We start from the raw sequence: 16,813 nt of genomic DNA, 5'->3' as shown, positions 1-16,813 counted from the left end.
TGCACTCTCTAGTTATGTGATGGATGGTTTGGTGAGGGGATCCGCAATCACATTCTGGGGAAGGTATTTTTCCCCACTTATAAAGGGAATCCGCACATCTTCCATGGCCAGAGCGTATCCTATTCAAAGTTGACCATGTTTTCCGGTTTAGATCGGTACCCGGTGTCTGGCAATAGTTATGTTTGAACCAGGAATATAGGTGCGCATCGGCCATTTCTCTCTATAACTGAAGCCACTGTTCTCGAGAATTGTAGTTACCGCTTTTTAGTTGTTCAGCTGTTCGCAAAGGTGGATTCCTCGACTTAAGTCTATTCACCTGTAAAGCAGGAAGTGTTTTATGAACAGGTAGCGTTGGGGTAGCTGTTATTTTATCAAATTCTCTAAGAAGAGCCTCGTTTCTGCATAGATTTGGAGGTAGGATGTTACTCAGAACTGGAAGCCAGTAACTAGGGGTGCATCTGATTGTCCCTGTAATCAGCCGCATGGTGTTGTTCAGCTGTCTGTCTACGAGATTTGTGTGGTGGCTGTTCAACCACACGGGTGCACAATACTCTGCTGAACACTGAATACCAGACCAAGGGCGAAGATCCGAAGTGTTGTTGCTTTTGCACCCCAAGAAGTACCACAAAGTTTTTGTATAATGTTGTTTCGTGTTCTGATTTTCCCAGCAACATTTTCTAGGTGTTTTCGAAATGAGAGTGTACGGTCTAGAGTAATTCCCAGATATTTTGGATATTTGTTATTACGCAGAGTGGTGTTACCAAACTGGACGCTTATTTCAGTATTCGCCAGCTTGTTATTAAGATGGAAGGTAGCCATTTCTGTCTTATTTGCACTGGGTTGAAGACTCCATTTTATAAAATAGGCATTCAAGGATGCGAGATCCTTTGTAAGCGTTTCTTGGGTTTGATATAGCGATTCATGTTCCGTTGCTATGGCTATATCGTCTGCGTAACAAAATTTTCTAGATTGCGTATCTGGTAGGTCAGAGATGTATAAGTTGAATAAGAGAGGGGCGAGAACGGAGCCTTGGGGTAAGCCGTTGTTAAGTTTTTTAGGTTTACTTGTGCTCTCTCCCTGAAATACTTGGATATATCGGTTACTTAGCATGTTGTTGATATGATCCTTCATAATCAGTTTGTAGACTCTTAAAGCTCTCTGTGGGCAAATGGTATCGAAACCATTGTTCTTTGTTTATAAATTAGTCTATTACTAAATTAGTCTAAGTTTATTTCATCTTAAACTATCATGTTTTTAATTTTCTTCTTAAATTTTTTATAATCTAATAGCGTTATTTTTTAGGTATAATTTTATTTTGTCGTAGTTTTGGTTGTTAGTTTTGGTGAAATTCTTTTTAGTTCTCTTCGCTGTTTTGATGTCTGATTTTATTCTAGTTTTGTAAGTATATATTTTTTGGTAGCATGTTTTTAATTTTCTTCTTAACAATTTTTATGATCTAATAGCGTTATTTTTTGGGTAACATTTTATTTTCTCGTAGTTTTGGTGAATAAGTAACCGGTATAATTATTTCAGGATATTTATTTAACCGATTCGATATTAAGGGACATTGCTAGTCATATGCCATTTGCATTATAATTTGACAGTCGACAAGCACACAAAACCAACATACCAACTTACTTTTCAATTTTATATGCTCAGTTTTAAAATAAAAATTTCTCGAAATCAAACACCCACCTTCCTATCTTCCAATATCTACTGTCGCTTCTTTAGAAGCACTCGTAATACGATCCGATTAAAACTAGTATAGCTAAACAAAAAAAAACCACTTGTAGTTTTAAAATTCGAAAAAATACCAACTTGACACGACAGATTTTTCAAGCCATTGCACAAGCTATCGGGTTTCTGAAACCCGTAATAATTTTATTTTCGAGTAGTGGTAAAAAATATGATTTGCAGTCGACTTGTCTTAAAATAGTCATGATATAGTAATCTTGGCGTAATGCGATACGAGCTTATGTATATGTATGTACTTGTAGAGGAGCATGCTGTAATATGAGGTACCGTGACACAGTGTTCTGTATCAACAATATGTTCGGCAATGCAAGATTTATCCGGTCTACCATATCTTTAAAATAATTGTTGCAATTTATAATTAGCACTATACACAAGTTTATAATTGACATTCTTAAAAATTCTTTTTAAATCGCCGGATAACTTTCTATCAAAGGGTATTGAAAAATATTTTGACGTATCTTTCTCCACTTGAAAAGTTGAATTTTCAGCAATCGCTTGCAAATAGTTTTATTTTGCTGTTGTAACACCAAAGGTTCCAACCCATTCCACATTAAGTTTTCCCAGGTTCTACATTAAGTTTTCTTATTACAAAAGCTCCACCATATAAATTCAGGTACGGAACCCTAAAAATAGTTAAAATTTTATAGTTGACAAAAATATTTTTTTAGAATACCCTCAATTCACCTAATTAGATAAATTTAGTCGATATTAGAAACGAGATATACACTAATCATAAAATCTAAGCAATTATTTCTCTATCCCTAGTTTACTCGCTGAAATTTAAAATTAATTTCGGGTCGCCAAGCCTTAATTTTAGAACACAAATCCGGTGGCGACAATCTTGTTTTTAACTGAAGTTAGGAAATGCCGAAAATTCCTCGCAATCCCCGTTGTAAAACGTAAACAGGGTCTGCTAGACAAATTCTCCTGTTAACAGCTAAACGACAAAATGCAAAATTTACAGAGTTAATTAAGTTGGAACTTAGGAAAGTTGGAGACATAGTTTGACTCGGCCATTTGTGTTCGTCTAATTTATACTTAAAGTAATTTCAATTAAGCAGAATAATCTCCCAAATATTTGCGACAAAACCAGAAAATCTTATTGGATAATCTTAATATTTATTTTTTATTTCCTTTCGAATGTACCTACTTATTAATTTAGAAATTTCTGTGTTTGTGTGTTCATTCAGTTATTCTTTTTTTAATTTCTATTTCTTCTTCTCAGAATGTCGCAAGCTATATCCACATGTAGTTATGATATGTGTCTTCAGTTTTACAATAGTCATAACATTACCGCAGACAACGTTGTTATTGAAAACGTAGACAGCTATGTATATTTAGGTCATAAAATCAAGCTAGGTAAAGATAACCAAAATACGGAGATCAAACGCAGGATCTATTTGGCATGGGTAGCATTTGGATATATGAGCGATATTTTCAAGGATAAAAATGTGCCCATCAACCTTAAGAAAAAGACTTACAACAGCTGCATTCTACCTCTGCTTACGTATGACTTAGAGACTATGGAAATTACCCGAAAAACAGCAGAACAACTGCGAGTTGCCCAAAGAGCCATGGAAAGGATCATGTTAGAAGTTACTATAGGTGGAAAAATGAAAAAACCCACATACGTCAAAAAACAAAACTAAAAGATATTGTTAAAAGGATGGCAATTCTGAAGTGACACTGGATAGGACATGTGGCAAAACAGGATCCAGACCTATGGCCCCAGGGGAACCGAGAGCTAGGGGACCGAGACCTAAGGGAACAACAGGAAGTGTGGGCTGACCAAAAAAGAGATGGGTCAATGACATCAGAACAGTGGCAGGAAGACAATGGATAAGATTGGCTAGAGATCGCGAAGCGATATAAAATAACATTCTCATAAATAACAGCAATGGATATTGTAGAAGAATCTTTGTATTTAGGAGAACTATTACTGAGCTCAGAATCTCTACTACCAGAAATCAACAGAATAACTAAGTTAGCATAGAGATACATTTTGAAGAAACTCAATCATATTCAAATTTAGAATGCCACTTTATCTAAAGAAGAAAACATTCGAACAATGTGTAGTGCATGACCTATGCATGCGCAACCTGGATACAACGATCGAGGAACCGAAATATGCTGGGAATAACAAAAAAAAACCGTAAAAAACAGAGTGGATACACGAAAAGAGCCAAGTAATAGATGTCGTTCCCTCAATTGGCAATGAGCAGGGCACTTGGCAAGAAGGACAGACAACAGATGGGCCAATTACAGGGAGGTTATCAAAATATGTAAGAAAAGCTACATAATAATTGGAAATGGTTGAATAAGCTGGAAATGATGGCGGTAATGATCTACACAGCGATCTACACACTTTTTTACAACATTTATACTGATGCTCTTCACAAATAAGTTTCTGGGACTTCAGACAGTAAGTAACTGCCATATATGTCTTTTAACGGCCTTTCTACACTATCTTCTTCAAGTTCTTTTTGTTCAAATGTATTTTTTGAGCAAAATCAGGAATAACTTTTTGTGAGTTTTCAATCTATACGGAATCAACTCTCTTCAGTCCATGTAGAATGTAGAATAAGTAAGAGGTGGGTTAATCACTGACACTTAAAGATCTATTGTGCCCCCCCCCCCTTCCTTGAGTCATCACACAATCTATAACCCATCATACCCCTGTTGTAGAGGGGACAGGGTATTTCCCATCCTCCTCTGACAACAGTTCTTCCTCTGAGGGTACACACCCTTCCACGGTTTGAGTTTGGCCCTCCGAGCCGCTCTTCACAGTCGAAGAGCTTGCCTCCGGCTGAGGAACCCGTGAGGTGGAGGCTGGAGGATCTGTCTCTATTTTCTCCACCTCTTTAACTCGGTCTCCCCTTAGACCTGATACCGGTGTTGTCCCGTATCTATAATAGAGGATATGTCCCTTTTTCTCTATTGCCTCATTGGATTTGAGGTCAATTCCTATTGTGAGGACCTGACCATGACCCTCCTCCCTCGAGTCCACGAGTTGATGACTCGCCAACTCGATGTCCTTACATTGAAGTTGTAACCTTGGATAAGGCTCAGCAGGTAGGTGGTGTCTTTCCTCTTGCTCCTCGGCAGAAAGACCCAGAAAGAAAAATGTTATATCCCTTTAGGGATGTTTTCTCCCTTCACTGCAACCAGTTCCGGCCCTTGCCAGTTTCCTGCTTAGGATACGTCCCTGCTTGCCTCCCGGTGTTGGAAGGCTTTCCATCCTGGCTTTTCTTCTCCTGCCGGAGAAGAGGTGAAAGGTTCTCGCTCCTTCTCTTGCCCTTTGATGGAGATAAGTCAGGTTGTTTCTTGGTTTCTTTACTCTCCCTTTTTCCAAGCCCTTCGTGGAGGAGTCGGAGGTATGTCCGTGCCATCTCCGTGAAATAAATTTCTTCTCAATAGCACCCCATACCTGAAAGCCTGTGCTAGCAGTGCTTCTAGCAATCAATCTAACTATTCGTGTATTAATGTATAAAAAAGTCCGATTTGAGTTGTCAAAATAGTGATCACATACTTTAATACGTAAATATCACCTTAAGTTTTAATCATCTGGTGACGGTGCTCACATGGTTAGCGAAACGCGCGTCTAGTGCAAATGTAAAATGTTTTGGTGTATTGTGGTTAATTAGTCTTATTTTGTTGCAGTAATAGTATGTTCAAGATAGCAATTATGACGATCTAGATGATCCAAATTTTACTCTTGACAAAAACGACGTACAGAAAGCTCTTCAAAATGAGCTGACGGATAATATGGACTAATCTAATATGGAATCTAATGGATAATATGGACTGAAGAGCTTCCCCTAGGAGATGAAAGACCTTGTCGTTGGTGGGAAAGCTCCTTGTCAGGTGCTGGAGGAATCTCCTCTAGCAATTTAGCTCGATCTAAGAAACATCTCATTGTCTTGTCCCTGGCTGTAGTGTCATGGCCAGGGAATTGCACCAAGAAATATAACGATGCCGGACGGGGCTACCCCTGTCCGGCATACCAAGCACCCTCTACTGACTGTGGGAGGGGGGTCTTAGCTTAACCGCCTGGACCAAGAGGAGACAACCTCGCCAAAAACCTAAATCCTACGATGGCGGGACCAGGTCAAAGGGATGCGTGGCTAGATATCAACTAGATCAAATCGGACTTTTTTTATACATTAATAGACGAATAGTTAGATTGATCGCTAGAAGAACTACTAGGCTTTCAGGTATGGGGTGCTATTGAGAAGAAATTTATTTAGAAATTTGTATAATTGACACGTACATTTAGATTTTATTTTAGATATTTAATTATAGTTTTACATAAGTTCAACTATTATAAAAATTTGTTATAATTGATGGGAGAAACAAAAAAAATAACCATATTTTATTCCTTACAAGAAAGTAAATCAAAATAGTACGAGGAAGTAATAAAAAGAAACAGAAACAGTATTACTATTCTATACGTTTCTGTTCTATCTGATATTAAAGTGTTTAATAAATCTTCCTGGTAACACCTAAAACAACTTAATTGAAAATTCTTGTTAAACGTTTATTATAGCTTCCGAAACAAATCGCAATAACTTTTCTTATCGGCGAAAATATCAAATCCATTTTTCAAGCCCCGCAATATCTATAAATTAAAAAAAAACGCACTCTCTTTTTCTTTCTCAGTTGCGAATAATTCGCTGTTTTTTTTTATTAATACATAACGTTGTCCCCTAGTGGCGCAATACATATTCAACATTGCCAGAAACAAACTGGCTTCTGACTGTGCTATGGCGTGACAGAAGTAATTTATAGAAAAAATACATATCCTTACACATTTTTTTTAATTTCCTAGTACATCTTAGATCTATACGCCGATAAGAGTGTTAATTGTTTTTAGGACATGCTATAGGATAGAAATTTAACTTAGGGGTTATAAAAATGAATATGCATAAGAAAAAGACAGATTGTCTAAAAAAACACTCAATATTTTTTTTTAATTTCATTACAGGTTTTCTTACTTTAAAAAAAAACATAAGTCAGCCTTAAAACACCTTGGCTTCACGTTTTATTTCATTTAAGATTTGGTATGTTTAGTATCTATACTAATATATAAAATCCTTAAGTGACTGACATACTGATTAATCACGATCCTGCTCAAACCACTCAACGTAAGAAGCTCAATTTCGGCATACAGGTTGATTCTAGGGTGTAGAGGTTCGATAAGAAGGGATTTTTCGAAATTCCAGTTCCAAGAGGGTGAAACCACCCCTCAAATATTACAATATTTTTTATTTAAAAAACGGTCAAGTTTCCGAAAAAACGCTTAAACACGTATATTTTATTTTGTTTTTTTTTACATATTTTAAGATTTTTTAAAAATGTATACAGGGTGTTTCGAAAAATCTGGTCATTGATTAATCACGATCTTGCTTAAAGCCCTTGACGTAAGAAGCTGATTTTTGGAAAACGTATTGACTTTAGGGTGTAGAGGTTCGATAAGAAGGGATTTTTCTAAACTCGAATTCTAAGGGGGTGAAACTATCCCTCAAATATTAAAATATTTTTTATTTAAAAACCGGTGAGTTTTTCGGAAAAGCTCTTAAACACGTATATTTTATTTAGTTGTTTTACATATTTTAAGATTTTTTATAAATTTATACAGGGTGTTTCATAAAATATGATCATTGAGTAATCACGATTCTGCTTAAACTGCTTGACGTTTAAAGCTGATTTTTGGTAAACGGATTGACTGTGGGGTGTAGAGGTTCGATAAGGAGGAGTTTCTCGAATCTCAAATTCCACGAGGGTGAAAACGCCCCCCAAATATTACAATATTTGTTATTTAAAAAACGGTTAGTCTTTCGGGAAAACGCTTGGACAAGCATAATTTATTTGGTGTTTTTACATATTTTGAAATTTTTTAAAAAATCATACAGGGTGTTACCCAAAAAGTTGGGTAATTTCTTAACCACGATTCTGCTTGAACTGCTTGACGCAAAAAGCTTATTTTTGGCAAACGGATTTTTCGAAAGTCAAATTTCAACGAGATGAAACTACCCCTCAAATATTACCAAGTTAATATAATAATATCGCCATATTGTTTTTTCTCATGCTGACATAAATGTGAGAAAATTTTATCCAGTTTGTATGTTAATGGAAATTCTTGCTTTGCTTTATCATCACCATTACAAATGATTAATTCGACGCGAACGAAGTCGCTGGTACACGCTAGTACGACATAAAATAGGATTGAATGACGTATTAAATTGTTTTTCATCACTGTTTTAAAAAATGAGATATTGAGATATAATTAAAAATATGATTTGGGCATCTTTTAACCGTCCATGACAAAACACGAACAGCGTTAGATACTCAAATCTGTTTTTTCAAGGCTCCTTTACTAAAAATTAGTATTTTTAACACAGCCATGGTACTTTAGATTGAAATTTAAAATGCGATTTTTTTGAGCTAAAATGTCAAAAGTTGACATGTGATATGTCATTCTATTCAGAGTGTCATTTTCTATCAAATAAAGTAAAAATATACCGACGGTGCCATTTAAAAATCAAAAGTTATAGTCATTTCCGGTGGAACAGGAAGTGACCAAAAACAACTGAATACGTCAATCAATCCTAATTTATGTCATATACTAACATACCAAATCACTTTTTTTTTATCTGAAACTGTACTTTAAATAAATCTCGTTTTTTTAACCTATGTGGTATTCCACTTAACAGTTTTACAACTATATATTTTTGCAACTGTTATTTTTTTTAACCTAACCAATTAATTATAGTGATTTTATTCTTATTATGATTTACTGCTTTAACAACGCGTTTTGCTACAATAGGAATTCTTAAACAGCGTAATCTGTTTAACCTCGTTGTTGTTTGATTTATTTTAATCTTTTTCCTTAAATCGTTGTTTTTTACGAAAACTGCGTACTAAAGACAAACTGCCATGAAAATATTATGATGTGGACATAAAAAATAACTGTCAATTATCAATACAGCTTTCTTTGAAGTTAATGACGGTATTTGTATTTTGTTCATAGATTTTATATCCACCACAGTAATTTAGAATAAAAAACTCTCCTCGATGCAAAAAACGATATGAAATATTCTGTTTTAGTTTTACTAGTCGTTTTACGATTAAGTACCAAAATGATCGAAAAAAACGGCGTCCAGTTGGTTTCGAAATGAACATTGATGAGATTCCCCATATAATTTTTCATATAAAATCATAGCGAAGAAAAGATCATATCTTAATTGCAGAAATTAATAAATGGGATTAAGGTAAAATAGAAAACAGGTGGAAGAATAATAGACTTTAATTTACGAGAAGATCTTTCAGTCGCAGTGATTAACCCCCCTCGGACGAAAATTCTAGATAAAAGATTAACCAGTATTGTATTTAAAGGTATAAACTGAGATAATTATTTACCCAGCCTATAGTTTTCTTTAAATATATACATATACTTACTATTTTCCTTGAAAATAATCATGGTGTAACTGAATAGGTGCAAAAATATTTGGGAAAAGATTAAATTAAAAAAGAGAGGTTTTTACATAAAACTGACGATTTTTGACGTTTTCATACAAAATTATTTAGTTATATGTATAGGTAACGTAATAGGTAACGTAATAGTTTAAAAGAATTTTACACCGACTTATTTTGTTTGTTTACAAAAAGAATATTTCTAAATTAACATGAAATGTATGAAACCGTAGAAACTTTCTAACACCAGTCATTTCATGAGTAAAAAGACGCTTGTTCAGCGATGAAGTATAACTTTTACTTGAAAACTCGAAATTTAACTTATAAAATAACAATTTTCGCGTTCTAGTTTCGCGTTGCACTCCTGCCCACATTATCCAAGATCATTGAAAGATTGATTAAAAAAAGGTTTCTATCTTTTCTCCTTAAATATAAAATACTTACTACCCATCAATTTGGATTTCTAAGTAACAGTTGCACAAATGATGCTATGTTCGACCTTTTTAATAATGTATACTCTAGCCTGAATAACCACACTTTACAACTACAATTTTCTGTGATTTCTCTAAGGCTTTCGATTGTGTAAATCATAATATCTTAATTAACAAATTGCAATACTATGGTTTCAGCGGAGTGCCGCTCGAACAGCTTAAGTCATATCTTGGCAACAGAAGGCAGCTTGTGAGGATTGATATGTCTATGTCTTCTTGTAAGCCTATAGAATGTGGTGTCCCTCAGGGTTCAGTAGGGTTCAGTACTTGACCCTATTTTGTTTCTGGTGTTTATCAACGACATCAAGAATTTAGACATTAGCGGTAAAATCTGCCTCTTTGCGGACGATACTAGTTTAACTTGGAGCGGCCCAGATGTTGCGGCACTATATGATACTATATCCAGTGACTTAACTATATATAATGCACCATTAAGTCTTGGTGCGATTCTAATCTCCTATGCCTCAACCTATCAAAAACTAAAGTTTTGTCATATAAAAGTACTATACAACCTTTTGTACTTAATAACACCACTATTGACGTCGTGGACTCTGTGAAATTCTTAGGACTTGTTGTAGACAACTCGTTAAAATGGGACTTTCACATCGAAGCTCTATCAAAGAAACTAAGCGCTGCCTGTTTTGCGATAAGATCAGTTTCTAAAGAACTTAACTTCTCAAACTCTAGAACAGCCTATTATGCCCTTTTTGAGTCATATCTTCGTTAGGCCCTTCCATTCTGGGGTACATGCTGCGCAACAAAATTTGATCATGTTTTCAGACTTCAAAAGAGAGCAGTTCGATATTTATTGGGACTGAACAGTAGAACTCACTGCCAGAATTTCTTTAAAAATTTGAAAATACTGACTCTTCCTTCTTTATTCATTTTTGAATCCGTTTGCTTAATCCGCAAGCACATATCTGCTATTCCCGAAAGGCCATTTCATAACTATCCACTTAGGAATGCAGAGTACGATCTTTATCTGCCAACCCCGAACTCAGAACTAGTTAAAGGTTCAATACTGTACAATGCCAAAAAATGTACAATCATCTGCCTTTGAATATCAAGTCGCTTTCATTCTTTCCCGCATTTCGCAAAGCTCTAAAATCATACCTACTGGAGAGAGCCCTATATGCGGTAAACGACTTTTTTGTTGATGTTTAATTATCAACAATTTTGAATTTTAAAATTTTGATCATCTCACACACTGGTCAAAGGTCAAGTATTTAATATTTTGTAACTCTAAAATTATATCTATTTACTGCGTACTGTTCCAAAATTGTCCATGTATATTCTTTTTGTAATTTTAAAGATTTAAATTTTTTTGAATTGTATTATTTGTATTGTGTATTTTTTATTGTTTGTATTTTTTTTGGGATTTTGTTGTTTGTGAGTGCCTTGTCGATGAAGCTATTTTGGCTTTTTGTACAATAAAGCGTTGTTTGTTTGTTTGTTTGTTATTGGCAAACTAAATGCTACTTTTTTACGGTACTTTCTTATTACTGTATTTGTTGACAAGTTGTAAACATAAATCGTGTACCTACCTGCCTACCTATTTACTTTTGCTCCTCCAATTTTTGGCAGAAGTAAACAAAACATTCTGCGAAAAATAATGGGTGATCATCGTCGAATCTACTTTCCGTAAATCGTCTGATTTTGCTTTATTATAATCGAGTTCTGTCATAATTCTAACAAACTGAAACACCCATGATATCTAAATAAATTTAAAAAATCTGAATAAAATATTAGAAAATTGATTTATTTAGATGCCATATGTCATTAGGAACACCTTATTAAATGGAATGCGTCCGCTGCGAGCAGAAAATTTTAACAATTTTGACTTCACGCCTCGTTTTCGTGCCAGGCTTCAGATTGCGAATTCCAATAATTTTATTAATTTAAATACTTCCCAGATGGAATTAGTGCAAACTGATTTTACATATATATCTGTGGTTATTTGCCAAAAGCTGATATGTCGATTTTCATCATTTTGCATGTATGTATAACATAACAGGTTTCGCCCAAAACTGAAACAGAGTTAAAACAGATATCAAGTAATGACCACATTAGATGCATGCTTATTTTTGAATATTGAGATATGGAAGTTTTAGGAAGTTTGTTTGATAAACCTGTATACCACTAAAAATCCATGCAAAATACATTCAAGAAAAGCCCAGAAAGACTTAATAAAATAGTGAAATGATATAGTCGAACTATACTACCAGTTAAAGTATTTGCACTTATTTAAAAAAGCACCCTGAAATATTATTCATATTTTACATATCATAGCCACTAACAAGCGGCGGCATTTCTGATAGATATATTTTATAATAAACTAATTAAGCGAAACCGGTAAATGCAAACTAGTTTAACTAACTAAAAGACCTTAATTAAAATATTCTAGTATATGTGTTGAACGTGAAAGGCACTTGCGGATTAAAAATCCGATTTCATCGAGTCACTTTGACCAATAAAAAGATCCGAAACAGCTGCGTTAATGCCGATTCAATGCTAAATGCATCAAAATCAACGAACCGTGCATATTAAATCACGCTCTTTGTTTTATAGGACGGCTGAAAGTTGAGGCGGGGTTTCTGTTCTTTCCCCACCTTATTTTCTTGTTTTGCCAGGATAATGATCAGAACCAGGCTTATGTCGATTTGAGAATGATATATTACTAAGATGAAGGTTTTGGCGGCCTGAGACAAATATTTAAAAAAATACCAGACGATCGAAAGAAAAACGGTGTCAAAGACGGCTGGGAAATGACAATCGATGATAATTTTGGCGAGGTGAAAGCCTACACGTTATTTACTTGGCCCGTACTCATTTTTAGTAATTAACAAACCTACTAGGGTCACAAATGGTACCAGTACTCTTATAGACTTAATATTTGTAAATAATGTTGATTTAGTAATTAAACCAGATGCAATTATTGTACCTCATTTATCTGATCATAAACTAACTTACTGTTTTTTAAATTTGCCCACAAAAAAAGTATGGAAGAGCGTTTTATTTATATGCGAGACATAAAAAATATCAATCTCACAGAATTTAATAATGCTGCAATGGAAGTTGACTGGCAGAATATTTTTTGCGTAGAGGATACAAATGACAAAATGCAAATTTTTGAACAAAACGTTATAGGTCTCTTTGATAGGTATGCTCCCGTTAAAAAAATAAGAATTACTAAGCAGTATTCGCCATGGATTACTCCAACGATTAAGCTTATGATGAAGTTTAGAGATAGAGCTCTTTCGGCCTATAGAAAATCACTTAAAGATATAAATATTAGTACAATACAATCTCAGGCAAAATGGACTTTTTACAAGAATCTGCGTAACTTTGTAACCGCGTCAATACGAAGAGAAAAAAAAAGCTTTTATGAATGTCGAACTAAAATAATTCATAATAATTCTAAAGCGTTATGGAAAACTTTTGAAAAATTGGATATTCATAAAAAAAATCTAGAATAGATATCCCTGACGAATTATCCGACCCTGAAAAGATTAATAACTTTTTCATCAATTCTATTAGTCGCGTTGCGCCATCTCAGGGAAGTATAGATTTTTTTAATACACATAAACATCCGGTTGTGCGGGATCATTTTGAGTTTTCCCCAGTGTCTGAAACCGATATCATAAAAATAGTACACGGTATTAAAACAAATGCAAAAGGCAGAGATCAAATATCATCCGAAATGTTAAAATTGACTACTCCACATTGTATAAAAGCTTTGACACATATTGTAAATATGTCACTTTCATTTAATATAATCCCTCAACACTGGAAACAAGCTCTTGTTTCTCCTATACCTAAGAAGAATAATATATTCGAACTACAAGATTTACGCCCGATAAGTATATTAACATCTACATCAAAAGTAATTGAAAAAGTTGTGTTCCAACAATTTAAAGCTTATATAGACAGACACAATTTTCTACCAACAAAACAATCGGGCTTTAGACCTGGATATAGTACGGCGACAGTTTTATCAGATTTAACAAATGATTTATTGCAAGCTATAGATACATCCAAAACTTCAATTCTTGTTATGCTTGACTACTCCAAGGCGTTTGATTGTCTAGATCATCATCTATTACTAACTAAATTGAATTATTACGGTTTATCGGCGAGCGCCTTGGAGTGGTTTGAGTCATATTTACAAATCGTGAACAACAAGTTTTAGTTTGCAAAAGGGGAGAACGAGTAGTTTCTACTTCTCTAAATCTTTCCGCTGGAGTTCCACAGGGCTCAATTCTGGGGCCACTACTCTTCATTTTATTCACCGCAGACTTACCCTCTAATATTTCAACTTCTTACCATTTATATGCAGACGACTGTCAGGTATATTTGCCTATTTTGCCAACTAGACAGACTGATTCCATTGGAGAGATTAATGACAATTTAGCGATAATCAATTTGTGGTCGAAGAAGAAAGGTCTGTTACTTAATCCTGAAAAAACGTTAGCAATGCTGATTGGCACAGATAGGCAGATGGCCAAAGTCCAAATAAAAGACAAAATTTATCTAAATGGAGTTCCCATACGTGTTGAAAACTCATGTAAAAACCTTGGTCTCACTTTTGATAGTAATCTAACATTTAATACTCATGTAACTAATATTTTAAGAGCAGCCTATGGAAGGCTGAAATCAATTTAAAGGTATAAGTTTGTGCTGGATGCTAAAACAAAGTTAAGGCTAACTGAGGCAACTATTCTGTCACTCTTTGATTATTGCGATACTGTGTATGGTCCTTGCCTTTCAGGTATAAACGAAAACAGAATACAAATCATGCAGATTCGCCACCGGCGTTAAACGTAGAGATCATATAACGCCATCATACTTACAATATGGTTGGCTAAAAATGAATAAGAGAAGAGAGGTTCATTTTGCGTGTTTCTTACATCAAATTGTTAACTCTGGGCGGCCGGACTATTTATATCAAAGATTGCAATTTGCCACTCACATTATTGAGCGTCCCAGGAGGATTTCACTTCTTCTGAATGTACCACCGCACGCCACCTCTGCTTTTGAGGGGTCCTTCGCTTATAACGCCAGTTTACTTTTTAATTATCTCCCTAATAACTTAAAGACTATAACAAATAGAACTACCTTCAAACGGAAGGTAAAAGATTACCTCAAAGATCTGTAGTGCTCTCGATTTTTCCTCCACTGTGTTTTTGTGATTATTGTTTTCTCTTTTGTTAGTTTTAGTTTTTGAATACATAATACATACCTTCATAATAATTTTTGTTAGATATTTGTTTAGTAATAGAATAATAGGATTTATTATACATACATTTGTAATATTTTTTAGGTTGGGCCTAAGCAGCCTTGGCTGAGCCCCGCCTAATAAAGACTTTTTGATTTGATTTGATTTGATTTTTTAATGCCGCTTACTGCTAGTTGGCTTTAAGAAGATTGTAATTTATTTTTATAATGAGTAAAAATTATTTTAAAATGGTGTAAAGTTCGAGAAAGAATATTTTTTTGAAACAGATTTGGGTGTATGGAAACGTTCTATCCTTTTTTAATTTTTCTATAATTAGTGCTAATTTTTGACAAGTCTTATGCCAATTTTTAATAAATGACGTCTAGAGATTGCATCACCAAAATTATCACCGATGGTTATTCTTTCTTTATTATCTGACACTCAATGTTAAGAAGACCAAATACATGATTGTCACTAAAACTGGAGTGCCCAATGAACATCTGTACGCGGAAGGCGAGGAGCTCAAAAGAGTAGAGAGGTATGACTACCTGGGTACAAGTGTCGACTGCACCGCGGATTATTGTTCAGAAATAAAGATTCGCATTGAAGAGGCCCGTGCATCCTTTATGAGGATTAAGAAACTGCTCTGTAGCCGCGATTTGAGTCTAGATCTGAGAACTCGTATGCTCAAATGTTATGTATTCCCAGTCCTTTTGTATGGTATGGAAGTTTGGATCCTCAACGAGCTTTGCGAGTGGAAACTGGAGGCCTTCGAGATGTGGGCATACCGTAGGCTGTTGAGAATAACATGGACAGAACATTTAACCAACGTGGAGGTTCTGAGAAGAATGAGGAAGGGCGTAAAGATCCTCAAGGAAGTGAAAAAAAGAAAATTGCAATATATCGGCCATATCATGAGAGGTCCAAGGTATGAGATTTTACAACTCATAATGATGTGCCCAATTTTTATCATTCACTTTATCATTAATTCTTATCATCTTTAAGTTATCAATTAAAAATGGATGACGAAAACTGAATGACCGAATTCGAACCTCCCATGCTGTCCAGGGATTCATCATTTTCCAAAGTCGTTTCAATATACGGATTTATTACATTTCCATAGCGACGAATAACGGGAAACATCCGCTTTTTAAAACAGAAATAACTTTAAAGTTCTTTGCTGCATTATTCATGCCGCTTTGCAACTAAAAACGCTTTACGGAACTTGCATAATCATTTCAGACTCATTTTAAATAATAATTTTCTACTAATTATTACCGGTCAAACAAAACGCTGCCATTGTTTGTTTTGCAAAAAAGCACCCAACTAAATTGAAATCGATTTTTTACTAATTACTGTTCTTATATATCGTGTTCATTAAAGTATACGTATATACTTGTTAATTGAGATTATAGCTAGAATTCTTATTACTTCTTTAAATTGTATACTTATTTTTCCTCGCCAATATATTTTTACAAAGAGGAAATATAACTATATCTATACCAAGGTTTCTTAGGAAATATCTTTCATACTTGACGTACACTGATAAAAAAGATAGACTTGAACTAAAGTCGTCATCGGCCTTGAAAAAAAAAAATAATGGCAAGAGAATTTATTTTAGCGTAAAAGAAAATATTTTGCCTGAAGAAAAACTCTCTTAACTCAAGAAAACTGGTTCTCTTGAAAAATTCAAAAATTTCTCTTGAATCTATTTTCATTTAACCAAGTGCAAGTTACTTTGTTTTAAGATAATAAGAAAAATACGCTAGGAAGTACTTCATTCAAGAAACATGGCCATTTTTCCAATAGCTAAATACTCTTTTGATGAAAAATAAGAACGACATACAAAGACGATGACGAAGGACGGTATATACAATCA

Source organism: Sitophilus oryzae, unplaced genomic scaffold, assembly GCF_002938485.1.
Source record: "Sitophilus oryzae breed Bouriz unplaced genomic scaffold, Soryzae_2.0 scaffold_965_pilon_pilon, whole genome shotgun sequence".
NCBI classification, from domain to species: domain Eukaryota; kingdom Metazoa; phylum Arthropoda; class Insecta; order Coleoptera; family Curculionidae; genus Sitophilus; species Sitophilus oryzae.
Note: the sequence above shows the minus strand (reverse complement) of the source record.